Source organism: Chiloscyllium plagiosum, unplaced genomic scaffold, assembly GCF_037043375.1.
Source record: "Chiloscyllium plagiosum isolate Xiang-an unplaced genomic scaffold, Cpla_swu_hap1 HiC_scaffold_29, whole genome shotgun sequence".
NCBI lineage: Eukaryota > Metazoa > Chordata > Chondrichthyes > Orectolobiformes > Hemiscylliidae > Chiloscyllium > Chiloscyllium plagiosum.
The window spans coordinates 55594346-55621308 of NW_028270167.1; the positions used below are offsets into that span (position 1 = coordinate 55594346).

General features: G+C 45.6%; 1 long non-coding RNA gene across 2 annotated transcripts; it reads left to right on the forward strand.

Annotated features, from left to right (window-relative positions):
* On the forward strand, positions 1-26963 carry LOC148142317 (uncharacterized). 2 transcript variants are annotated; one of them, XR_015752068.1, is made up of 8 exons: positions 1-53; positions 691-797; positions 3490-3572; positions 5296-5387; positions 6294-6380; positions 17281-17388; positions 24146-24250; positions 24798-26963. It is a non-coding gene; the product is annotated as an uncharacterized LOC148142317 (long non-coding RNA). The 2 variants fall into 2 exon arrangements; XR_015752069.1 differs by lacking the exon at positions 17281-17388 and having other exon boundaries at positions 24798-26961.

Consider the following 26963-nt stretch of genomic DNA (forward strand, 5'->3'; position numbering starts at 1 on the left):
GGCGCAGAGTCGCTGTAATGAATGCTCGGGAAGTTATGGAAAGAAAGGATACGGTAAGGAAAGAAATAAACAGGGAAATGGGAGAAAAACTGTGTTGCTATGAGCGGAGAGGTTTTACAAACAAATTGTGCACGTCGGAAAACACAAATTTGAACGTCCCAGTCCCGTGTTTGCAGTAAATGGGGAATTGCCTCAGCGCGGCTGCAGGCCTGAGTGAGCGCCGCCATCTTTATTCGGGACAACGATTCACTGGACATGTGCGGAGCCGCCATCTTTGTAGGGGGCAAGGTGCAGCCAGGCGCATGTGCAGCCTTTCTCTCGTTTAGAGTCATTGGGATCATAGCAGCCAATACTGCTCTGATTCACCTCTGGGCTCCCTCATCACCACTTTGTCAATATCTGGCTTCCTCAGTCTCGAACCATGGGTGTATTTCTGGTCTGTTTAGTCCTGTATTATTACTTTTATAGACCTTTGCAAATGAGTTTTTCACTGCGGCCCAGTCCCTGACCATGTGCTGCTAGATTATCAGATTACTTTTTTCTTGAATATTTTTGACAGTCAAGAATTCTTTTTTCCAAAAAGCAAGTGTATTTTCCTTCCATTTCTGGCTATCAAATTCTGCACCATTTTCATTCCCTGTAATCCATTTTGCACTCCATGAAACATCAACTGTGTTTCTCCTTCCACAGATACCAGTGATTAATGCCAAAGCCCTGTTGCTTGTGGAGAGGGTGATGTTTGACTTTCTTGTACAGCTGCAGTTTGTGTGGTGAAGGTGCTCTTACAATATGGTTGGGTCAGAGACATTATAGATTATTCATTACAGCAACAGTGATGATTTGAAAATAATGTCAAATCAACAACAGTTTGTATTTTTATTATCATGCTTATAATTTCACAAAAATACTATTGAGAACTTTAGACATAAGGCCAGAGATGGAGATATTAGGTCAGGTGACCAAAAGTAGGTTTTGAGGGATGTCTTAAAGGTGGAAAACAGACCTGTGAGATTTTGGTTGCAAATTTCAGACCATGCTGCTTCAGCAACTGTAGAAACAGCCACACAGAAGAAGTAATGAATTAACAAATTGTTGGGAGTCTCAAAGAAAATGGGTTGTCGAGGTCTCAAAGTGTGTGTGGTGCAGGGAGCTAGGGATTATCACAGCCAGGAATTAAATCAAGTGTGAGAAATTTAAATTGAGGGATATTGGCCACATGCTGGCAGGTGAGACTAGATTGGGTTGGGATATCTGTTTGGCATGGATGGGTTGGACCGAAGGGTCTGTTTCCATGCTGTACATCTCTATGACTCTATGTTGTTGCTTATGAATAGGAGACTTTTGATGAATCAACAAGCAGATATTTAGATGTTCTTGAGATTACAGGGAGGTTGAATATGGGAAGCTGGCCAGGGAGTGAGTTTGGATAATGAAGTCTAGAGATAGCTCATATACTTTCATCACATTGTGTTGAGACAAGGGTGAAATCAGCTCGAAATAGTGATCTTGGAGTGGGGCTGAGCTATCACCCTCACCTCACCTCTGGGATTCAACTGGTTGTCAGTTTGTGAATCAGGCGGTGACACAATCGTGAGCTTATTGGCCCTGGTGGAGCCTAAAGTTGCAGAGCAGCTGTTGCTTGGTAGCCCTGGTGATGACATCTTCCATCACTTTACTGCTGATCGAGTGTAGACTGATAGATGGAAATTGCCTGGGTTGGATTGTTCTGTGCTTTTGTGTTGAACATCCCTGGGCAATGTTCCACATTGTCGGTAGATGCCAGTGCTGGAGCGGTACGTGGCTCGGTGGGTGGCAAGTTCTAGAGCACAAGCCATCAGTATGATTGCCAGAATATTAGCAGGGCCAGTAGCCTTTAACTACTTAACCATTTCTTGATGCGATTCAAACTGAATCGAACTGGTTTAAAACTCACATCTGTGATGTTGGAAACCACTGGAGAAGGCTGAGATGGATCATCCCACTTTGCACTTCTGGCTGCAGATTGCTGCAAATGCTGTCATCTTATCTGGTACATGGGTATGTGAGGCCCCTCCATCAGTAAGGGTGGGGATTTCTGTGATGCTTCCCCCAGTGAGTTGTTTAATTGTCCATCACCGTTCACAACTGGATGTGGCAGAACTGCAGAGCTCCGATCTGTTGCATTGGATGTTGGAACACTTAGCTCTGTTGCTTGCTGCTGATGCTGTTTGATATGCAGGTAATTCTGTTTGATAGCTTCACCAGATTAGCACTTCATTTTTAGGTATGCCTGGTGCTGCTCTTGGCAAGCCCTCCTTTACTGTCCATTGTGATGGGTGAGAGCAGGATTTACAAACCCATGAGATTACAGATTGTGCTGGAGTACAGTTCTGCTGCTGTTGATGTCCCACAGTACCTTATAGATACCCTATTTGAGATTCTACATCTCTTTGAAGTCTGTCCCATTTAGAATGGTGATAGTGCCACTCAACACAGCGGAGGTTTTCTCAACTTTAAGGCAAGGCATTGTCTCCAAAAGGAACATGTGATGGTCGTTCTTACCGATAACTGTCATGGCCAGACATATCTGCAGCTTGTCAATTCATAACAATGAGATCAAGTATGTTTTTTTCCTTCTTGTTGGTTCCCTCACCACCCACTGCAGACTCAGTTGAGCAGCTATGTCCTTTAGGACCTGGCCAGCTCAGTCAGTAATTCTGTTGCAGAGCCAGTCTCGATTGTGGACATTGAAATCCTGTACCCAGAGTATGTTTGACACCATTTTGTTGCCTCAGTGCTTCCTCCAAATGTTGTTCAACATGAAGGAGAACTGATCCATCAGCCAAGGGAGGACGGTACATGGTAATCAGCAGGAGCCATGAGACTCCCAGGGCGAATCCTCCCTGTCTGTACACCACTGTGCCACCACCTCTGTCTGGTCTGTGCTGCCGGTGGGACAGGACATATCCAGAGATTTTAGGAGAAATTGAAGACTGCAGATGCTGGAGGTCAGAGTCGATAGTGTGGTGCTGGAAAAGCACACCAGATCAGACTGATGAAGGGCTGAGGCTCAAAACGTCGATTCTCCTGCTCCTCTGATGCTGCCTGACTGTTGTGCTTTTCCAGCACCACACTCTCGATATCGAGGGATGGTGATGGTGGTGTCTGGTCATTGTCTGTAAGGGATGATTCCGTGAATATGACTATGTCAGGCTGCTTCTTGACTAGTCTGAGGTACAGCTCTCCACATTTTGGCACCAAAAACCATATGTTAGTGAGGAGGACGTTGCACCATCGAGAGGGCTGATTCTGTGGTTGTAATTTCTGGTGCCTTGTTAGATGCCACATGGTCCATCCAGTTTCATTCCTGTGTTGAGACTTTGCAGTGATTAGTACAGTGAGTAGCTGGCTGGGCCGCTGTCAGGTTGGCAGGATTTTTTTTTTACCATTGACAATGGTTTCATGGAAATCAGGAGATTCCTAATTCCAGTTATTTTTTCGTGAATTCAGATTCCACCATCTATAAAGATGGGATTCGAACCAGGACTTCAGTCGTTTGTTTTAATATTCTGGATAAAAGCTAAACACATCAGGTTTGTTCACTCATTTTAAATATCACTAACCCTGGATTTGTTTCTTTGTAAAACACTGTCCATCATCCTGTCTCCTCTATCCTCCCCTCCAATAACATGAGTGAGGAGCACATGGAGTTTCTCTGTCACCATGACTGAGATAATCCGATCTGCTGCTTCCCTCCCTCCCACTAGCCCACCGAGCCAAACTGCCTCACGTGGTGTTCCTGGTTTTTGTCCTAAACCTACATCGTTCTCCAGTCTCTTGTTAAGCCTTATCAGAGCTCATCTTTACAATTTACCCAAAGCTTGCTAAACCACAGACTTTCCAACACTCTGTCTCCTCCTCCTCCTCACCGATTCACAGATATTGTTCCTTGTTCTGGCTGTCTGTCTTTTCTGGTTATGCCCTTCTCTCCCCTTCTTTGAAAAACTTCCTTTTGACCTCATGGTTTTTGGAAAATCCTGCTCCATTTCCACTCTCTCTTTCCTTTCTGAATTCCTTGCATTTGGTGTCCCTCCAGTATCTATCCTTGCTCTCTCCTGTATCTCACCTACATACTGCCAGGAGTTGACATTGTGAAAAAGCACCATGTTAGGTTTCACATGTACATTGACACTGCCCAGCTCTCCCTCCCCACCATCCCTCTCCATTGTTCCACTGTTACTCAGTTACCAAACTGCTTATCACATTCCCACTACTTGATTAGCTGCAGTTTCCTCCAATGAAACATTGTAACGGTTAAACCCATTGCCTTCAGTTGTTATTCCAAACTCCTTTCTCTTACTGCTGAGCCTCTCCCTCTCCCTGGTAACTGTCTGAGGCAGAAATACGTTCTTCACAATATTGCTGTTATATTTGACCCTAAGGTGACCTTCTGATCAGACATCTGCACAATCCCAAACACCAGGGAATTCCAATCTCTTAAACATTGTCTGTCTCCACCTCACCCCAGCTCCATTGCTACTGAAACCCCTTACCCACCTCTGTGTCGCCTTAAACTTGACGAATCTGAAGCAGAACCCTTGATTCCGCGACTGACCCAGAATCTGGTTCCAGACTCCCTTTTCAGTATTAACACTCGGAAACATCCACTCAGTATTTAACCTGTCAAACCCCTTAAGAATCCCATCTGTCTCAATGAGATCACCTCTCTTTCTCCAAAATCCAATGAGTAGAGTCCCAACCTGTTCAGCCTTTATTTAAAAGATAATCTCTCCAAACCAGGGATCATCCCAGTGAATCTTCCCTGCTGAAAAATGTGTTGCTGGAAAAGCACAGCAGGTCAGGCAGCATCCAAGGAGCAGGAGAATCAATGTTTCGGGCATAAGCCCTTCAGCTTATGCCCAAAACGTTGATTCTCCTTCTGCTTGGATGCTGCCTGACCTGCTGCGCTTTTCCAGCAACACATTTTTCAGCTCTGATCTCCAGCATCTGCAGTCCGCACTTTCTACGAGTGAATCTTCCCTGAAATGCCTCCAATAAAGTGACACATTTCCTTATCTAAAGGGACCAAAACTGCTCACTTTACTCCAGATATGGTGGTCTCACCACCACTTCCTCACGTTACTCTCGGGTATATACTCCAAACTCTCATACTGAAAACCCTCTGAACAAAACACTCCATTCCCCTTCCTGATGACCTGTTGTAACTATGTACAGTAATCCTGCGCCAGGAGGAGGGGATGGTGTGGGTTTCTAACTTGAACGGAGAGTGACAGATTTTATAAACTTGTATTACAGGATATTACAGGTGGACATTCAGATGGTAATCTCAGTAAATGTTCTGCCAAACTCTGAATTACTCAGTACATCAGGACCTGGATATTCGCATTGTGAGTATTGCGTTCCAGATCAATCCCTTTTGCTGCTTAAAAATTCTCCTTTGAATCATCACATTCTCTCAAAAGGTCTCCCCAAACCTTCAATGTGTCATGTAATCCTTTTATGATGACCTGATGAGTGTAAGGTTTATTATTCGGATGTGTAATTTTTGTACAAGGATGTCACAGAGAGGGAGCAGAATATTCTTAAAGGGGAGAATAACCATTTTGAGGGGAGGCTGTTGTTTATTGGTATCAATGACATAGGAATAGAAGAGTTCACATTGTTGGATCATTCGAATCTCTTGTGGGGTAGAATTGACCTCCATCAGAAGGATGGATTGTACCTGCACTGAAAGGGAAGAGTTGCTAGTGCTATTCAGGAGGCATTAAACCAGTGAAGGAATGGAGGTATACTCAAAGAGAGAGTGAGGAAAGAGCCAAGTCTGAGGCTGGTACAGTTCAGGCGTCAAACAGTCAAGGCAGGCAAGGGCAAGGCACAGAATGAGGTCGGACTGAGCAGTTACACTGCATTTATTTCAATGCAGGAGGCCCGATAGGTCGGGCAGAGGAGCTCAGGGTATGGTTTTGAACATGGCACTGGGATATTACAGCAATTACAGAGGTATGACTTAGGAATGGTTAGGACCAGCAGCTTAATGTTCCAAGGTATAGATGCTATAGCAAGGATAGAAAGGGGGCAACAGAGCAGGGGGGTGAGATGGTTTTGATGAGGGATAACATTATGGCTGGGCTTCAGGAGTATATTCCTGGAAGTACATCCAGGCAAGTTGTGCAGGTGGAACTGAGAAATAAATAGTCAGCCGGGAATTGAGAAGTAAATTTACTAACAGATCACTTATCTGTAAGAATAGTATGATTGTATACAAGACTTGACCTTTTTAACTTCACTCACAGGATGAGGGTGTCACTGGCTGGGCCTCAAGGGCAGTTAAGATTCAACCACGTTGCTGTTGGTCTGGAGTCACATGTAGGTCAGACCAGGTAAGGATGGCAGATTCCTTCCCTGAAGGATATTAGTGAATCTCATGGGTTTTTTTTTGCAACAATCAACAATGGATTCATGGTCTTTAATAAATTCTTACTTCCACATTTTTATTGAATTCACATTCCACTGTCTGCTGTGACAGGATCCAAACTCGAGGCCCCAGAACGTTATCTGGTTGTCTGGATTATCCATCTAGCGATAGTATCACTAGACCATTGGGCAGGGTGAGTGACTGAGGTATCAGTGGGGCAGCACATCAGCACCAAATATCCCATGGTCTCTGTGGAACATAGAAAGGGCTGGTGAGGGAAATATATCCCTGGTGGTGGGGTCTGACTGTAGGTAGCGGAAATTGCAGAGGTTAATGCGCTGTATCTGGAGATTCGTGGGGTGGCAGGTGAGGACCGGTGGATTATATTCTTATTGTGGTTGGAGGGGTGGGGGGAAGGTGGAGGTACGGGAAGTGGAGGATATGCATTGGAGGGAATTTTTGATCACGTGGGAGGGAAATGCAGTCCTTGAAATAGGAATCCTTTCTGGGATGTCCTGGAGTAGAATTGCTTCTACTGTGAGCAGATATGGCAGAGGCGGAGGAATTGGGAGTACAGGTTCATGTTTTTACAGGAATATACTCAAGGGAAATCAGATGAGCAAAAAGGGAACATGAAATATCTCAAGGAAATGGTTTAAGTAGAATCCAAAGCGATTCTACAAATATATCAAGGATAAAAGAAAAAACAGACAAATAATACAACTTCTTAAAGATCAAGAAGGCCATCTGTGGAACAACAGGAGGTGGGAGAGATACTATGCTACTCTTTTCTGAAGAGTTTGGAGAACTTGATAGTTAACAACAGTGATAACTTGAAAAGTGTCCATGTTACAGAGGATGTGATACTGGATGTCTTAAATGGCATCAAGGTGGATAAATCCCTGGGTCCTGATCAGGTGTATCCCAGAAATTTGTGGAAAGCTAGGAAAGCAGTGCCCCTCCCTGAGGTATTTATATCATCGTTTGTGACAGGTGAGTTGCTGGAAGACAAGTGTTGTTATTTTAAAAAGGTGGTAAGGAAAGGCCAGGGAACAAGAGAACAGGCAGCCTGAAGTCAGTGGTAGGCAAATTGTTGGAAGGGATTCTGAGGGATAGGATTTACATGTATTTGGAAAGACCAGGAAAGATTAAGGATAGTCAACATGACTTTGTGTGAGTAATTCTCTCTTTCTAACTTGATTGAATTTTTTTGAAGATGTGACAAAGATGATTGATGAAGGCAGACTGTGGACGTTGTCTATGTGGACACTGAACGATGTTCCACAAAGCAGACTGGTTAGCAAGGTTAGATAACATGGAATGTTGGGAGAACTAGCCATTTGGATACAAAACTGGCTTGAAGGTAGGAGGCAGAGGGTGGTGATGGAGGGTTGCTTTGCGACTGGAGGCGTATGAGCAGCATTGTCCTGCAGGAATGGATATTCGGTCCTCAAATAAATGACTTGGATGTGAATATATGAGATATAGTCAGTGGGTTTACAGAAGACACCAAAATTGGAGGTGTAGTGGACAGCGAAGAAGGTTAGTTCAGAATACAACAGGATCTTGTTCAGATGGAACGAAAAATGGCAGACTGAGTTCAATTTAGATAAATGTGAGCTATTGTATTTTGGAAAGGCAAATCAGGGCAGGACTTATACACGTAATGGTAAAGTCCTTCGCAGTATTGCTGAACAAAGAGACCATGGCGTTCAGATTCATTGTTCGTTGAAAGTAGAGTCGCAGATAGGCAGACTAGTGAAGGTGGTGTTTGGTATGCTTATATTTATTGGTCGATGCATTGAATACAGAAGCTGGGACATCATATTGTGGCTGGACAGGACATTGATTAAGCCATTTCAGGAATTCTGTTTTAAGTTCAAAATCCCCTGTTCTGGGAAGGATGTTCTGAATCTTGAAAGAGTTCAGACAAGATTGACAAAGACTTTGCCAGGGTTGGAGGATTTGGGCTACAGGGAGAGACAGGGGCTATTTTCCCTGAAGAGTCAAAGACAGAGGTGACTTTATGGAGATTTATAAATCGTGAGGGGCATGGATACGGTGAACAGCCAGGGTCTTTCCCCCCCCCCCCCCCCCCCCCCCCCAGGTGAGGTGGGTCCAAAACAAGAGCAAATGGGCTTAAGTTGAGAGGGCAAAGATTTAAAAGGGATCCAAGGGGCAACGTTTTCAAGCTGTGTGTGGTGTGTGTGTGAATGAGCTGCCAGATGAAGTAGTGGAGACTGATACAGTTACAACATTTGAAAGGCATCCGTGAATGGGATGGGTTTTGAGAGATAGGGCCCAATAGCTGGCAAATGGGACTCCAGTAGTTTAGGATTCCGAGTCGGCATGAACGAATTAGACCGAAGGTCTGTTTCTGTGCTGTCCATCTCTATGACACTAATAAATTAAGATGCGTTCCTCTTTTGTGGAGAGCTAGCAGAAGCACAGATAATTGTCCTTGGAGCTGAGACGGTTAAGCAGTGATTTGGACCAGGTGCAGATTTGTTTCCAAACAATTGATTTGCAGAGAGAGAGGAATTGTTAGCACGATCACAATTTTTCGTAACTACTTTCAGGTAACTGGCAAATAAAGCAGAGTGAAAATGGGAACATTATTTCACTCAGTAAGTTCTGCGCACCTGGAATAGGCTGAACGGCAGCTGGACACAGATTCAGCAGGTGTTCTCAAACAGATTTATAATTTTACTTTTTAAGGAAGGACTTAGTGGGATTTGGGCAAGTGAGAGGGGAGTTGGGACAGATTTGCAGCATCTCCAGAGGGAGAGAGTACAGTCCCAATGGGCTGAATAGCCCCAGCCCCTGTGCTCTGTGATACTGCCCCATTCACTGTGAATGATGAAGCTCATCCCAGGGCAGAGAGAGAGAGAGGATCCCACCACTTACCTCACAATGGGGCCCGGCTGATTGATCTCAAACAAGTACACTGTTTCGGAAAGCGTAGGAGGTCACCCTCTCAGGGGCATATCGCACTGACAAGCAAGGTACTGGTACAGAGACTGGCTCCAATGTAATGTGAGGTATATGAGGTTCCTGGTGATCGATGGTGATAGCAGATTCTCTGGTATAGGGCACAGACTGCCGTTTCTGCAGCTGACAGTGAGACATCAGAATGGGTGGTACCTCCCTGGTGTCAGGGACAAGGATGTCTCGGAGAGGGAGCAGAGTATTCTCAAAAGGGAGTATGATCAGTGGGAGCTCATTATACATTCGTACCAATGACATCGGAAGAGGAAAGGATGAGGTTCTGACGAGAGAATATAGCAAATTATCCTGGAGGATAAAAAGTAGGTCTTCGTGGGTAGTAATATCTGGATTACTCTTTGTGCCGCATGCTAGTGAGAGTAGGAACAGCAGGATAGAGAAGATGAATGTGTGGCTAAGGATCTGGTGCAGGGGAGAAGGATTGCCATGTTTGGATCATTGGAATCTCTGCTGGGGTAGAATTGACGTGCATAAGAAGGATGGATTGTACCTGAATTGGAAGGTGTCTAATATCCAGGCAGGGAGATTTGCTAGTGCTACTCAGGAGGCATTAAACCAGTGAGGGAGTGGGGGGTAAACCTAAAGGGATAGTGAGAGAAGAGGTATGTCTGAGCCTGGTACAGTTGAGAAGTTAGACAGTCAAGGCAGGCAAGGGCAAGGCACAGAACGAGGTGGGACAGAGCAGTTTCACTGCATTTATTTCAGTGCAAGAGGCCCGTCAGGGAAGGCAGATGAGCTGAGGATATGGTTTTGAACATGGGACTGGGATGTCATGGATATTACAGAAACGTGGCTCAGTGATGGATAGGACTGGCAGCTTAATGTTCTAGGGTGCAATGGAAAGGATAGAAAGGGGGACGAGAGGAGGCAGAATGGCGTTTTGGATTAGGGATACCTTTATGGTTGTGCTCAGGGAGGATATTGGGAATATTTCCAGTGAAGTTACTTGGATAGAATTGGGAAATAAGAAAGGGATGATCACCTTGTTGTGGTTGTCTGCTTGGGTTTCGTCTGGTTGCTCTGGTTTCCTCCCACTGTCCAAAGATGTGTAGGATGGGTGGGTTATCCAGGCTGAATTGCCCATAGTGTTCAGGGATGTGCTGGCCAGGTGGATTGCTCATTGGAATTGCAACATTATAGGGGTAGGGTAGAAGGCTCTGATGTTCAGTGTGGATGTGATGGGCTGAATGGCCCGCTTCCACGCTATCTGGATTCTCTGATAATTCTACTAGCTTTAAAATAGTTACAGAAAATAATAGACCAGATCTAATAGGTAGCCTTCTAAATTGGACAATTTCGATGGCACAAGGTAAGAACTTGCAAAATTTGTTTGCGGGAGGTTATTTCCAGGGAAAGGGATGGCTGGACAAAAGAGTAACCAGGCAGAGAATAGCAACCCTCAAAAATCAGTAAGGCTGTCTATGGAACCGCAGGCGGTGGGAGAGATTCTGTAAGTATTTCACATCAGTTTTTACTGAAAAATGATATGGAAGCTAGAGAGTTTGGAGAAATAAATAGTGATAATTTGGCAATTGTTCATATTACAGTGGAGGAGCTACTGGATGTCTTAAAAAGCAGAAAGGTGGATAAATCCCAGGAATCTGAGCAGGTGTATCCCAGAACTTTGTGGGAAGCCAGGGAAGTGATTGCTGGGCCCCTCACTGAGATATTTGTATCATCGATTGCCACAGACAAGGTGATGGAAGATGGGTGCCATTATTTGAGAAAGTTAAAAATCACACACCAGGTTATAGTCAAACAGGTTTATTTGGAAGTGTGCTTCCAATTAAAACGTTTGGACTATAACCTGGTGTTGTGTGATTTCTAACTTTGTACACCCCAGTCCAACACTGGCATCTCCAAATCATTATTTGAGAAAGGTAGTAAGGAAAAGCCAGGGAACTATAGACCGGTGAGCCTGAAGTCAGTGGCAGGCAAGTTGTTGGAAGGGATTCTCAGGGACAGGATTTACATGTCATTGGAAAGGCAAGAAAAGATTAGGGATAGTCAGCATGGCTTTGTGCATGGAAGTCATTAACTTGGACTTGAGAAAGACACAAGGTTCCACATAACAGACTGGTTAGCAAGTTCAACACCATAGAATACAGGCGGAACTAGCTATTTGGATACAACATTGTTTGGAAGATCAAAGAGTCATAGATGTACAACACACAAGCAGAGACCCTTCGGTCCAACCAGTACATGCTGACCAGATATCCCAACGCAATGTAGTCCCACCTGCCTGCACCCGGCCCATATCCTTCCTATTCATATACCCATCAAGATGCCTTATAAATGTTGCATTCGTCCAACTTCCACCACTTCCTCTGGCAACTCATTCCATACACGTACCACCCTCTGTGAAAACGTTGCCCCACAAGTCTTTTTAAAGTCTTTCCCCTCTCACCCTAAACCTATGCCCTCTAGTGCTGGGATCCACCACCCCAGGGAAGAGACTTTGTCTATTTATCCTATCCATGCCCCTCATGATTTTAAATACCTCTATAAGCTCACCTCTCAGCTTCCGACGCTCCAGGGAAAATAGCCCCAGTCTATTCAAAATCTATTCAACCCCCAGCTGAGCTCAAATCCTCCAATCCTGGTAACTTTCTTGTAAATCTTTTCTGAACCCTTTCAAGTTTCACAACATCCTTCCGATAGGAAGGAGACCAGATTTGTACGCAATATTCCAATAGTGGCCTCACCAATGCCCTGTACAGCCACAACATGACCTCCCAACTCCTGTACATAATGTTCTAACCATATGCCGCCTTCACTATCCTATCTACCTTGGCTACACTTTGAAGGAGCTATGAACCCGCACTCCAAGGTCTCTTTGTTCAGTAACACTCCTCAGGACCTTACCATTAAGTGTATAAGTCCTGCTAAGATTTGATTTCCCCAAATGCCACTCCTCAGCCCATTCACTCATCTGATCAAGATCCCGTTGTACTCTGAGGTAATTGTTTTCACTGTCCACTACACCTCCAACTTTGGTTTCATCTCACTAACTATGCCTGCTATGTTCACATCCAAGTCATTCATATAAATGATGAAAAGTAGTGGATCCAGCACCGACCCTTGTGGCACTCCACTGGTCACAGGCCTCCAGTCTGAAAAACAACCCTCCACCACCACCCTCTGTCTTCTGCCTTTGAGCCAGTTCTGGATCCCAATTGGCCAGTTCTCCCTGTATTCCATGAGCTCTAACCTTGCTGAGCAGTCAGTGTCTTGGTGGAGGGTGCTTTTAGGACTGGAAGCCTGTGGTGAGCAAAATGCTGTCAGGCTGGGTGCTGGGTCCACTGCTTTTTGTCATTTATATCAATGATTTCCATGTGAATATAGGAGCTATGGTTAGTAAGTTTACAGTAGACACCAAAATTTGAGGTGCAGTGGACAGTAAAGTTACTTCAGAGTACAATGAGACTCCGATCAAATGGGCTGAGGAGTGGCAGATGAAGTTTAATTTTGATAAATGTGAGGTTCTGCATTTTGGAAAAGCAAATCAGGGCCGGACTTCTACACTTAATGGGAAGGTCCTGGGCAGTGTTGCTGAACTAAGAGATCTTGGAGTGCAGGTTCATAGTTCCTTGAAAGTGGAATCATAGATAGGCAGGGTAGTGAAGAAGGTGTTTAGTATTCTTGCCTTTTTCGGTCAGTGCATTGAGTACAGGAGTTGTGACGTCATTTTGCGGCTGTGCAGGACATTGATTCAGTCACATCTGGAATTCTGCTTTCAGTCCTGGTCTCCCCACTATCGGAATGATATTGTGAAACTTGAAAGGATTCAGAAAAGATGTGCAAAGATGTTTCCAGGGTTGAGGGATTGAGCTAAAGGGAGAGGCTGAATAGGCTGAAGCTGTTTTCACTGGAGAATCGGATGCTGAGGGGTGACCATAGAGGTTGATAAAATCGTGAGGGGCATGGATAGGGTAAACAGCCAGGGTCTTATTCATGTTTAGGTGAGTCCAAAACTAGAAAGCACAGGCGTGAGGGAAAAGATTGAAAAGGGATATTAGGGGCAAAGTTTCAAGCTGAACGTGATACGTGTATGGAATAAGCTGCCAGAGAAAGTGTGGACGCTGGTATAGTTACAACATTTAAAACGCATCTCATTGGATATGTGATTGGGAAAGGTTTAGAAGGCTATGTGCCAAGTGCTGGCATATGGGACGAGATTAATTTAGGATATCTGGTCGGCATGGACAATTTGGACTGAAGGGTTTGTTTCTGTGTTGTACATCTCTACGACACTAATAAATTAAAATTAAGATAGGTTTCTCTTTTATGGAGAGTTAGCAGAAGGTCAGACAATTCTCCTTGGAGCTGAGAAGGATAAGCAGTGATTTTGACCAGTAGTTGATTTGTTTCCAGGATATTTCATTTATAGAGAGACAGAGTGAGAAATTTTTAACGTCACAATTTTTAGTAACTACTTTCAGGTAACTGGCAAATTATGCAGGTTAAAAATGTGAAGATTATTTTACTCACTAAGTTCTGAGCATCTGGAACAGTTTGAAAGACAGCTGAATGCCGATTCAGTAGCTATTGTCAAAACAAATTTGAAATTTAACTTTTTAAGGAAGGATTTGGAAGGCTATGTCCAAATGGGAGGTGAGTTGGAACTGACTGGTACCATCTCCAGAGGGAGAGAGTACAGCCCCAATGGGCTGAATAGCTCCCAGCCCCTGTGCTCTGTGATACTGCCTCATTCACTGTGAATGATGAAGCTCATCACAGGGCAGAGCTGTAGAGATGTACAGCATGAAAATACACCCTTTGGTTAAACTGGTCCATGCTGACCAGATATCCCAACCTAATCTAAGTCCCATTTGCCAACACTTGGCACTTATCACTCTGCACCCTTCCTATTCATATACCCATCCAGATGCCAAATGGTATAATTGTACCAACATCCTCCACTTCCCGACAGAAGATTCCATACACGCACCAACCTCGGTGGGAAAAAAAATTGCCCCTCTGATCCATTTTAAATTCTTCCCCTCTCATGTTAAACCTATGCTCTCTCATTCTGGACTCACCCACCCCAGGGAAACAACCTTGTCTATTTATCCTACCCATGCCCCTCATGATTTTATAAACCTTTATGAGGTCACCCCTCAGCCTCTGATGCACCTGGGAGGATCCCACCACTCAGGTCACAATGGGGCCTGGCTGATTGACACAGCTTCAGACCAATCGGAGAGTTGGCATGATCCTCCAGCCAATGGGAGTGAATGAGGGGTGGGTCCAGCAGGCCAACACATGACCATCAGCTTTTCAGGCGCAGTGTCACTGTGAGGGAGGACTCTGAGTGTGAAGGGAGTGGGAGAGAATGCAGAGACTGGGAGAGAGATGGAGTTAGTGTGGACTGGGAGGGTTGATAAACACTGTTTCAGTCTGCTAGAGCTGAATTAGATACTCCGGGTAAATTGAAAGAACTGTGGATGCTGTAAATCACACACAACAACTGAAAGTACTGGAAAAACTCAGCAGATCTGGCAGCATCTGTGAAGTGAAATCGGTTCGCATTTTGGATTCGGTGACATCCTCAGGAACTGATGCTACTGAGAAAAAAATGTTGGTTTTTATGCAGAAGGTAGGGGTTAAGGAGTAAATGATAGGGGGGATAGAGTCCAAAGAGAGAGATAGGAGCAGTTGGACAAAGGAGTGGATAACGATCTGAGGGGGAGGGTGAATAGCTGTTTATGGGGACTGTTAGTGGCTAACCATAGGTAGTGTGTAATGCCAGGCTATGTAATAAAAAGGCCTGGTGTGTGGGGTAAGGGGCAAAGACACTAGAACGTGGGAGAGTTCAGGACCTAAAATTATTGAATTTGATGTTGAAGCCAGAGGATTGTAGGGTCCCTGACTGGGAGATGAGGTGTTGTTCTTCCAGCTTGTGTTAAAGTGTGGCGCTGGAAAAGCACAGCAGGTCAGGCAGCATCCAAGGAGCAGGAGAATTGACATATTGGGCATGTAAGCACTTCATCAGAAATGTGGGAGTTGGGGGAAGAGGGCTGAGAGATAAATAGGGAGGGGTGTTTGGGGTTGGGGGGAAGGGAGCTACGAAGAGACTAGGTAGATGTAGATGGGGTAGTGGTGAGAGGGTGGAATGGATAATTGGGAAGGAAGGTGGACAGGTGGGACAGTTCAGGAGGCCAGTGCCGAGTTGGAGGGTTTAATCTGTGATAAGGTGGGGGAGAGGAGATGAGGAAACCTTGATGCCGTGTGGTTGAAAGGTTCCAAGGTGGAAGATGAGGTGTTCTTCCTCCAGGCGTGGGGTGGCTTGGATTTGGGGGTGGAGGACACCCAGGACTTGCATGTCCTTGGCAGCGTGGCGGCGGAGGTGATGTAGCTGAAGTGGTCGGCCACAAGGTGGTGGGGCTGGTTGGTGCATGTGCCCCAGAAATATTCCCTGAAATATTCCACAATTTGGCGTCCTGACTCCCCAGTGTAGAGGAGACCACATTGAGAGCAAAGGACACAATAGTTGAGGTGTTTGGGTGGGCAGGGAAATTTCTGCTGGATGTGGGAGGATCCTTTGGTGCCTTGGATGGAGGTGTGGGCACAGGTTTTACACTACTTGCAGTGGCAAGCAAAGGTGCTGGGAGTGGAGGATGGGTTGGTGGGGAGCGTGGACCTAACGAGGAAGTCACAGAGGGAATGGTCTCTGTGGAATGCTGAAAGGGGAGGGGAGGGAAACATATTTCTGGTGGGGTCTGATTGTAGGTGGTGGAAATGGCAGAGGATGATGTGTTGTATCTGGGTGGAAGGTGAGGAGTGGGGGGATCCCATCCTTGTTGGGGTTGGAAGGGTGGGGTTCAAAGGCAGTGATGTGAGAAGCGGAGGAGATACACTGGAAGGCATTGTTGACCACATGGGAGGGGAAATTGCAGTCCTTGAAATAGGAGACCATTTGGTATGTTCTGGAGTGTTCTGCCAGCTTGTATCAAGCTTCACTGGAACACCGCAGTAAGCATGAGACAGAGATGTTGAACAGGGAACAGTCTTGTGTGTTAAAGTGACAGGCAACTTGAAGCTCCGGGACCTTTTTGCAGCCACAATGTAACTCATCAGTCACCATTTCCACCACCGCTACTGAGATGCTACCAGGTTCCTGTCTCCTCCACTAACAGCTTTCCACCCTTCCACCAGATCGTTATTCACTCCTTTGTCTTTCCAAATGTTCCTGTCTCTCTTTGCACTCTATCCCCACCTATTATTTACCCTTTAACCCCTATCTCCTGTAGTCCAAAGATGTGCAGGTTCAGTGAATTGGCCCAGCTAAATTTCCCGTAGTGTTCAGGGATGTGCATTAGTCCGGGGAAATGGAGAGTAATAGGGAGGGGAATGGGTCTGAGTGAGATGAACTTCGGAAGGTGGGTGTGTAATTGTTGGGCCGAAGAGCCCGTTTCCACGCTATAGGGATTCTACTTTTCCCAGCTGTTTTCGGTTCTGATGAAAGGTCACAGAACCCGTGATGACCCTTGGTGTTTGCAGGAGGCGGAAAGGGGAGAGTGGCAGCAGAAACCGGATGAGATGTATCAGTGTAGACTGGGAGGGTTTAGTCATACTCTGTGCAGGTCGTTAATCTGAATTAGAAAATCCTGGTCCCACATTTGCAGCAAAGGGGAAGATGGCTTGGGCCTCATGCAGTGAGAGGTCCTGGGTTATGGCCGCCATCTTTATTTGGGGCAAGGTACAGCAAGGCGCATGCACATGTCCTCTTTTGGGGAGGGGGGCGGGGTGATTTCAAGAGGAGTGTTTACACATCAAACACATACCAAGAGAAGTGTTCGCCTTCACTATTCATCTTGCACTGATTGTGAGCTTTGTTTTGCGAATTCATTTTCTAGGATATTAATTGAGAATAATTGAGACTGGGATCTCAAAAACAAGTTTCTACAGTCAGCGGAGTCATCAGGATCTGAATATCATTGGCATTTAACTATGGAACGAGAAAGGTTTGTTCAGTCTGGGAAAATATCACCAATAGTTTTGTCAAGCAAAAAGCAGAAAGATGTTCAAGTTCATGGTCAGATCACCCTTTGGGTATGTGTTCAATTCTTGGCCCTGCAGCTGTGGAAGGAGGTATTGGCCTGAGAGAGAGCACAGATTTATCCAAATGCCAGATTTAGTCCCAGTCACCCACTTCATGATGTTAACTGTAAACTCCCTACTTCCAATTCCCTGCAAGCTTCTCATTGAATTTCCTTGTGGACTCAAATTCCAGCACCATTTCAGGTGGAACATTCCAGATTCTGACAACTGTCTGTTCATCCAGAAACTGCTGAAGTCCATGTTGACTCTGGGGTTACAAAGGGCTGAACTGAAAGATGAGATGCTGTTCCTGAGCTCCCATTGAGATGCGTTAGAACAGTACAGGAGGCTGAGGGCAGTGTAGGTATGAGCAGACATTGAAAATGACAGGGCTGTACTGAGAGTGCTGCTTGGCTCAATGAGAGTGTTTTGGAGTTGGGTGTAAACAGAGTGAGGTGAGACTGGGAGAAGGTGAAGCTGAAACTCAGGTTTAGTTCAGGCCATTCAATAATTCACGTGGTCCCAATGGGAACAACCAATTTCTCAGTGATACCTGCGGAGTATTTAAGTTTTTAAAGTATGACATATCTACTGACGTAAAGATTTTTTTTATTATCATGTACATGTTTGAAGTGAAGGAAGGTTGCTCACTCATTTAAATTTTCTTAATGGGAGTAACGAGATGAATGTAGAGAGATGTTGTGATAGGAGACCTCAGACCCGTGGTGTGGTCCTCTTGTACAGTGTGGGAAATAAGGGACGTTCCAGTGTGCCTGACGGCTATGTGTGCCCATCTGCAGTTACTGGGAATCTGCTTTTCAGACCTGGAGCTGTGAGTGGACTCACCGTGGAGCATCTGAGAATGTTATGGACAGCACGTTTAGTGAGTTAGTCACACTGCAGGTGAGGGCTACACAGGCAGAAAGGGAATGGGTGACCATCAGATCAAGTAAAAGGCTCAGGAAGGGAGTGCTGGAGTTCCCAGGTGGTCATCCCCTTCTCAAACAGATACTGTATCCCGCTTGGGATTCTGTAAGGGTGGGAATGGGTGGGGTAGCTTCTCGGGAAATCAGCACCAGTCAGGGTCATGCCACCACAGAGAGCTCCGCTGCACAGAGCGGGAGGAAAGAGAGGAAACGCGGCTATAGTGACAGGGGATTCAATGCTCAGGGTTAGGACGGGCACTGCTGTGGCCACAGACGTGAATCCAGGATGGTATGTTACCTCCATAAAGCTTGGATCCGCGCTATCATGGAGCGGCTGCAGGACTTTCTGGAGCTGGAGGTTAAACAGCCCGTGGTGTGGAACACACAGATACCAACGACATCGCTAAACAGAGGGATGAGGGCCTGAAAGCTAGATATAGGGAGAGCAGAGATGCATTAACCGAGCTGGAAGTTTTTGTTGCAAATGTTTCGTCCCCTGTCTTGGTGACACCCTCAGTGCTTGGGAGCCTCCTGTGAAGCGCTTCTGTGATCTTTCCTCTGGTTGCCAGTTCCAGCTGTCCGCTGTCGTGGCCGGTGTATTGGGTCCAGGTCGATGTGTTTGTTGATGGAGTTTGTGGATGAATGCCATGCTTCTAGGAATTCCCTGGCTGTTCTGAATTCCTAGAAGCATGGCACTCATCCACAAACTCCATCAACAAACACATCGACCTGGACCCAATATGTCGGCCACTACAGCGGACAGCTGAAACTGACAACCGGAAGCGGCAGGGACAGGCCACTATAAACACCGGAGGAAACACCACAGAAGCGCTTCATAGGAGGCTCCCAAGCACTGAGGATGTCACCTAGCCAGGGGACGAAACGTTTGCAACAAAAACTTCCAGCTCGGCAAACAGAGCCACAATAATGAGCACCCGAGCTACAAATCTTCACACAAACTTTGAAGAGATGCATTAAAATGTCGCTCCTGAAATGTAATAAGGTCAGACTTACTCCCAGTGCCATGTGCTAGTGAGAGGAGGAATAAGAGGGTAGATCAGCTGGATGTGTGGCTGGGGAAATGGTGTACCAGAGAAAGGTTTAGATTCTTCAGGCACTGGGACTGTTTCTGGGTGAGTCCTATGCCAGCCTGACCGGTTACCCCTGGGCAGAGCTGAGACAAATCTGATGGGGGCTTTTGCAGTTCCATTGGTGAGGTTTTACCTAGTCTGGCAGGGGGTTGGGAACTAAAGTGTCGGCTTAGATGGGTCAGATTCGGGTCAGGGAATGGGAGGTAGAATATTAGTGATGTAGTCAGCAGCTCAGAGAGCCAAAGAAAAGGAGGATTAAACGAGGATTGAGTCCCTCTTCAGCCATCAGTCCTCTCAGAAATGTGAGTCAACAAAATATGGAGCTGTGTACATGTCTATGACTCTATGTGCTTCAGCAAAATGGTGGAAATCTGCAATAAGAACATAAATTGCTGGACATCCTCAGCAAGTCTGTCAGCATCTGAAATGGTGACAGATGCCGGAAACATTGCAGCCTTGCAGAAGTGTTTAGATGATCACACCAAGATGTTACACGGAGTGCCAGAACGTGGGACTAGAATAAATAGGCGCTTGATGACCAGCATGGATACGATGGGGTTGGAAAGTTCATGTTTTGGGTCAGGACTATTCATCCGGTCTGACAAAGTGTCCTGACCCAAAACATCAACTTTCCTGCCCCTCTGATGCTGCCTGACCTGCTGCACTTCTCCAGATCCACATTGTATAAACTCTGACTTCCAGCATCTGCAGCCCCTAATGATCTTCACATCCCAGGACTCTGGCTGGTGACCCTCTCTCTCAATAACCAGGATAGCTTTCCTTGGGAAAGGGGAACAAAGGTACACGCAGTACTCCAGGTGTGGTCTCACCAAGGCCCTTCCAGAAAGGGATTCCTGCTCCTGTACTCGAATCCTCTCACTAGGAAGGTCACACATCATTTACATTCTCCACTGCTTCCCACTCCTGCCTGCTTCTGAAAAGAGGGAATCTCAGAGAAACATGGAATAAAATGGGGTCAGAGTCTCTGTTATAAAACTGTTGAACACAATGCCCCCATCAAGTGCACGTGCCTGGTGTGATCATCTAAACACTTCTTCAAGGCTGCAATGTTTCCTGCATCTGTCACCATTTCAGATACTGCCAGACCTGCTGAGGAGCTCCAGCACTTTGTTTTCTCTGTTGTAGAGTACTGAAAGGGGGGATTTGTAGTTGAGAAATTCACATTGAATTTCATGTTCAATTTTGATGCTTACTGGATCCATGCCGATCTGAATATCATTGGCCTTTTCATTTGGAAGGAAAGGTGTGCATTCTGCTCGTGGACGAATATCTCAATTGTCAGCATGACTGGAAAAAGTACTGAGACAGTGAAGTCTGTGTTAGCGGGGACTGTGGAGAGAAATTTCATTGGTTTTTGAAAGTCTAAAAAATCATGGCACATTTCCCAGGAACAGTTAAGCCACAGATTGGTTTTGTATGAGGGCAATTTACCATGAAACCAGAAAGACAAAAGGATTCCTGCATCATGGAAAAAGCTATGAAAATGGGATTGTTGTAACGGAGTGAATTATCGATCATGGATTGTAATCCATTGGCGTTGTCACGTCGGTTCCAGCGCCGTGGGGAAACACGGGAAATGTGATGGATGCAGTGTAGGTTTCAGTTATTAAACTGGAAAGGTGCAGAAGGAATTTACAAGGATGATGCTAGGTGTCAGGGGTCTGAGTTACAGGGAGAGGTTGGACAAGCGAGGACCTTTTTGTTTAGAGCAAAGGAAACCGAGGGGGAATAATTTACAGAAGTGTATAAGATCATGAGAGGCCTGGGTAAGGTGAATGCACTCAGTCTTTTTCCCAGGGAACCAAGGATTGGACGGCATCAGTTTATGATTAGAGGAGAAAGAATAAAAGGGAAGCTGAGGGGCAACTGTTTTACACAGAGGGTGGTATGTATATGGAATGAGCTGCCAGTGGAAGTGTTTGAGGTGGGTACACATAACAGGTAAAAGGCATTTGGACAAATACATGGAAAGCAAAGGGTCAGAAGCAGATGAGCCAAGTTAGCGTGGATGGACATTCTGGTCGGCATGGGCAGATAGGGCCAAAGGGCCTGTCCCTGCTGTAGGATTCTACAATTCTAAGTGTATTTGCTATTTCTCCCACTAAGTCTGTTGGTACCCTGGGATGTATTCCACCAGGGCAATGAGACTTGTGTACCTTTAGCTACATTAACTTGCCCAGCTCTAACTCTTTCATGATAATGGTTGTTTCAAAGTCCTCACCTTCCTCGGTATGCTTATCAATTACTGGCATGTTCTTCGTATCCTCCACTGTGAATACTGACTGCTGTGTACTCATATTCCTGAACCCTGCTGGATAGGAATAACTAGGCACAGAACTCTAAGAGGTCTTCTTTGAGTCTTTATTGATGAGATATGGCAGTTACCTGGATAGTGTACATGCAAAACACCTCCAGGCAGCATCAGGTAACTCCCCGCCTGTCCGATGTGCCGCTCCCATTCTTATACCTTTGTGGTTTGGGACTTCGAATAGAGACTGTCTCTCAGTATTATCTCCATGGCAACGGCAGTTAGAAAGTCTAGTTCAGTTTAGCATTTGTGGTTAAAACACACGCCCCTCCCCCACGGCCCCGTGGCTCCCTCAAGTATCTGACAGACGCTTCAGTTTCAGTGGGGCCGTCTATTAGGATTCTGATATGGAGGAGCTGGTGTTGGGGTGGGGTGGACAAACTTATAAATCACGCAACAGGTTATAATCCAACAGGTTTATTTGACAGTACAAGCTTTTGGAGTGTGCTGTGATTTGTAACTTGATCAGGATTATCTCTATGGTAACAGTGAAGTGCTTCAACAATTACAGAGGCCATATGTTCCCCACACAATAGGTTCCCCTCTAGCAGTGTAAACTGCTATTCCGGCCCTGGGGATAGCTGCTCATCACTTTTCTCCCCCAATCCCATCTAGCTCTCTGTTGATCTTTGAAGTTTTTGTAATCTCCTAATTTTTTTCTTGGTGTCTTTGCCAATTTGTATGCCTTCTATTTCACTTTGATAGACTTCCTTATTTCGTTAGACACCCATGGCAGATTACTCCCTTTCCAGCAGTCCTTCCTTTTCACTGACATGTGCTTTTGCTGAGCACTTCGAAAAATTCTTTGATATTCCTCCACTGTCTGTCAACTGTCCCACCATAAAGTCTTTGCTTCCAGTTGACATGAACCAACTCCTGCCTAATCCTATTGTAGTCTCCTTTGTTTAAGTACAGGATCTTGGGATTTGATTTAATCTTCCCACTTTCCATCTGTGTTCTAAATTTAACCAGACTTATCACAAATCTTTTATCAGATTACGAGGTGAGGCGATGTTTCCTGGGTGTTTTGGGTTTAATTGTCAGAGACCTTGGCTTTGTAATAAAATACAGGATAGATATTCACAACGGAGTATTCTGGACGCTGTGAATGTACGACACAATCTAAAACCATAAATCACTGTCTGCCCTCAGTTAAAATTGCAAAATAATTATCTCCTACATGCTTCCTCACTATCTAAGTTTGGAATGCTAATCCACCTAACTATCCTGCTTTTTCCGAAAATCTTTGGTGAAGCCTCACAGTGGTTAGCACTGCTGCCTCACAGTGCCAGAGACCCGGGTTCAATTCCCGCGTCAAGCGACTGACTGTGTGAGTTTGCACGTTCTCCCCGTGTCTGCGTGGGTTTCCTCCCACAGTCCAAAGATGTGCAGGTATGCTAAATTGCCCGTAGCGTTAGGTAAGGGGTAAATGTAGGCGTATGGATGGGTTGTGCTTCGCCGGGTCGGTGTGTACTTGTTGGGCCGAAGGGCCTGTAATGTAATCTAATCTAATCTAAAGGTGGTGAGTTTTGGATTCAGCTTTCCAGTTATTACCGTAAGAAGATAAGCCCTGGGCACAGGAGAAGCAATGCAGCCCCTCGAACCAGCTCCACCATTTAATACGGCGATGATTGAGCTCACCTCGGTCTCAGCTGGATTTTCCCCCCAGCTCTCTCTCACCCTTCAACTCATTGCAAATTAAAAATCTGTATCTCTTCGTTAAATTTGCTCATGTCCTGGCATCCACTGCATTTTGAGTAGCGAATTCCACAGATTCAAACACATCGAGATAGGTATATTCTTCTTCATGAGAATAGAATAGTCCCTAAAATACAGAAACAGGGTATTCACCCATCAAGTCCACACCCTACGATGAGCATCTCATTCAGACCCATCCATTCCCTGTTACTCTGCATTTCCCAATGTTAATTGCCTAACCGGCTCATGCCAAATTGCCCACTGGGTCCATGCATGACCAATCCACCTTACCTGCGCATCTTTGGACTGTGGGAGGAAACTGGAGCACCGAACAAAACCATGCAGACACGGGGAGAATGTGTAAACTCCACACATTTGCCTAAGGCTGGAATCAAACCCGGGTCCCTGATGCTGTGAGGCAGCAGTGCTAGCCACTGAGACACCTCTGCTTGAAATCTGCTTCCCCTTATTAACCTCCCCACCATGCAATTGGCTGAATGTGTATTTCTTACGTCAGAAATCGGGTTGTCTAAGCGGATGTCTCAGTAAAACCCAGTGACAGTCCAAATGTCCTGTGTGTCTGAATGGGGATCCTATACACAACACCCACCAGCCCACACTTTCTTTCACTTTTCAGAGACAGTTCTCCAGAGGCTTCATGGGGACTACAACTCCAACAATCCCTGAGGCAGGGACCACACGTGTGCGGGGAAAACCAGCACTGGACATGTACAGAATGTGGGTGAGTTTTGGAGCATTTGCTTTGGGGTAACTAGCGGAAAGCATTTCACACTTTGGCTGGCGAAGGGACGCATCTGCTTGTAGTATTGTTGGGGGGTCAAAGTGTCACTACACCCACTTGGGACCAAGTTCCATTCGCAACTTGTCATAACGTTGGGAGTCGACCAATGAGGAAACAAAGAAAGATCTGACCCATTCTCCCAGACTGAAGGTTCCTCTTCTGTCCAGGATCTGCCACCTCCCTTTCTGTTTCCTTTTGTTTCATTCTGCTGTTACATTATTGACTTGCAGCAACTGAAGGGAAAGGAAGTGAACCCAGAAAGGGTGCAGAGTCTAACCAGGGACGGGAAGTGGTGGCATGGATCTGTTTATCAGTTACTCCATTAGAATGTGGAGGGTGTACATTAGGGGGTAGCAGAGTCAGAATGATGGGAGAGAGTAAGTGGGCTGGAGGGTTACAGCTTTGGGGGAACAAAGGGGAAAAATATTCCAGAGATACTAGAATTGTCTGTTCTGAATTTCTAATCTGTACCTATTCACTTATACAGTGTGCTAGATGGTGAAGATTTGTGGACTGAAATCTCAAAATCATGTGCCAATCATGATTGAGTTATCCAGAATTTGACAAACCAAAGATGTGGAATTACTCGGCCAAAATCCTGCAACACTCTCCCTCCCAGCATTGTCGGTCTATCTGCGCCAAATGGACTGCGATTGGTACAAGATGGCAACTCACTACCATCTTCTTAAGCGTACCTAGAGATGGGGAACAAATGCTGGCTGAGCCCATATCCTGGAAACGGTTTCTATCTCTAGTTGCTGAAACCCAGTTGATATTACTGCAGGATGATGAGGGATGCTGACTGCCTTGTCCAGGAGGCAGCACCATCACATTTCCCCTGCCTACACCTACACAGTAACACAACAACATCACTGGAACAAAAGGCAGTGAAGCCAAAGGAGGACTTTGATATAGAGCTGAAAATGTGTTGCTGGAAAAGCGCAGCAGGTCAGGCAGCATCCAGGGAACAGGTGAACCGACGTTTCGGGCATAAGCCCTTCTTCAGGATATAGTTCTTCGAGGTAAAGTCATCAAAGGGGATTGGAACACAGCAGGAACAGGAGACTGAGCTGGATTGTCAGCTGTTTCCCATTGAATGGTGGAGCACAATCGAATGACCGCCTCCTGCTGCTATCTTCCAAGTACGTATATAGCCATGGAGCCCGGGTAGGAAGAAGTAGGTAGGGCAGAGATTCTCCAGGAGATTGCATGTCCACATCAGTTTTCAGTGAGGGATGGTTTGATGGATTTTATTTAACATTTGTCTTTTACATTTAAAAAAAACAAATTTGCTAACCTTGTGTTAAAGTTTATTCCACAATAAATAAAAGTAAAAGAATTGAAAATATCTGAATATAACAGTTTTTAAAATTTCAAATGCCCTTTAGAACAAAATCCTGTCTCTTCCTGGACAACATCACTTTCTAGTTACTCAAATTCCAGGGAAATGTTCCCTCCCTGTCTGAACCTTTGGTTTGATTTAACTGCTTTTCAGTTCTCATACTGTGAGCTGTGAAGCGCTCTTTGTTCCCCATTTCTCCTACCCAGGAGTGTTATCTCACACAGCTGAGCAACCTTTCCACCATCAACATCATCTTTACACCATTTTGGTTCACATATAATCACCAGCAATAAACCATTTGTGTAACCAATTGAATATTTATAAACAAAGCCCATTATGGGCAAAGCAAACCATTACAAGTGACAGAGTGGGAAGGGACTAAATCAAAGTAGATTTGGGGGGAGGAGGGGGCAGTGATGGAGATAAAGCACTGCATCCCATGTGGTGCCCACCTCCATCTAAAGGCATCGAAAGCATTGATACACACCACATGCTCCTTCTCCAAGGACACTCTGCTGTTAAGCCTTTATCCTTAATCATAGAATAGAATCCTAACAGTGTGGAAGGAGAAGATTGGCCCATCAAATCCCACCGACCACCTGAAGAACATGTCAGCCAGTACACTCCATCCCTGTAATACTGCATTTCCCATGGCTGATCTACCTAGTCTGCACATTCCCGGACACTGTGGGCAATTTAGCACGACAGATCCACCTAACCTGCATATCTTTAGACTGCGAGGAAACCAGAGCACCTGGAGTGGACACACACCATCATGGGGAGAATGTGGGAACTCGACATTGACCAAGGCTGGACTCCAACCTTGTACCTGGTGCTGTGAAGCAGCAGTGCTACAATTACAATTTAAATCAAAACAGACGATCCCTGCTCATTGTCACATTGTTGTTTGTGGAGCCTTGTGCCCAGAGAGAGACCCTGAGGTTCAGAAAGTGGCAATATAAATTCAGTCAACTCCAGCCCAGTTAATGTGATTAACAATAACATCGATACTCCAACAGTGTCATTATGAACAAGGTCCAGTCCTGACTCTGATGAACAGTAACTCCAGAATCAGAGTCCTGCAGTGATATGTGAACTCTACCCCACACGGAGCAGGGGGATGACCACTTCCCTGTGTGCACTCACTGGGCTGTCAGTCATGTTGAAGACTCAGCAAATCCCTTGTCACACAGAGAGGGAAACAACAACTACCCAGTGTGAACCCGCTGGGGTCTCAGCAGGCGGGATAAATCACTGAATCCCTTCTGACACATTGAGCATCTGAATGGCCTCTTCCCTGTGTGGGCTCGC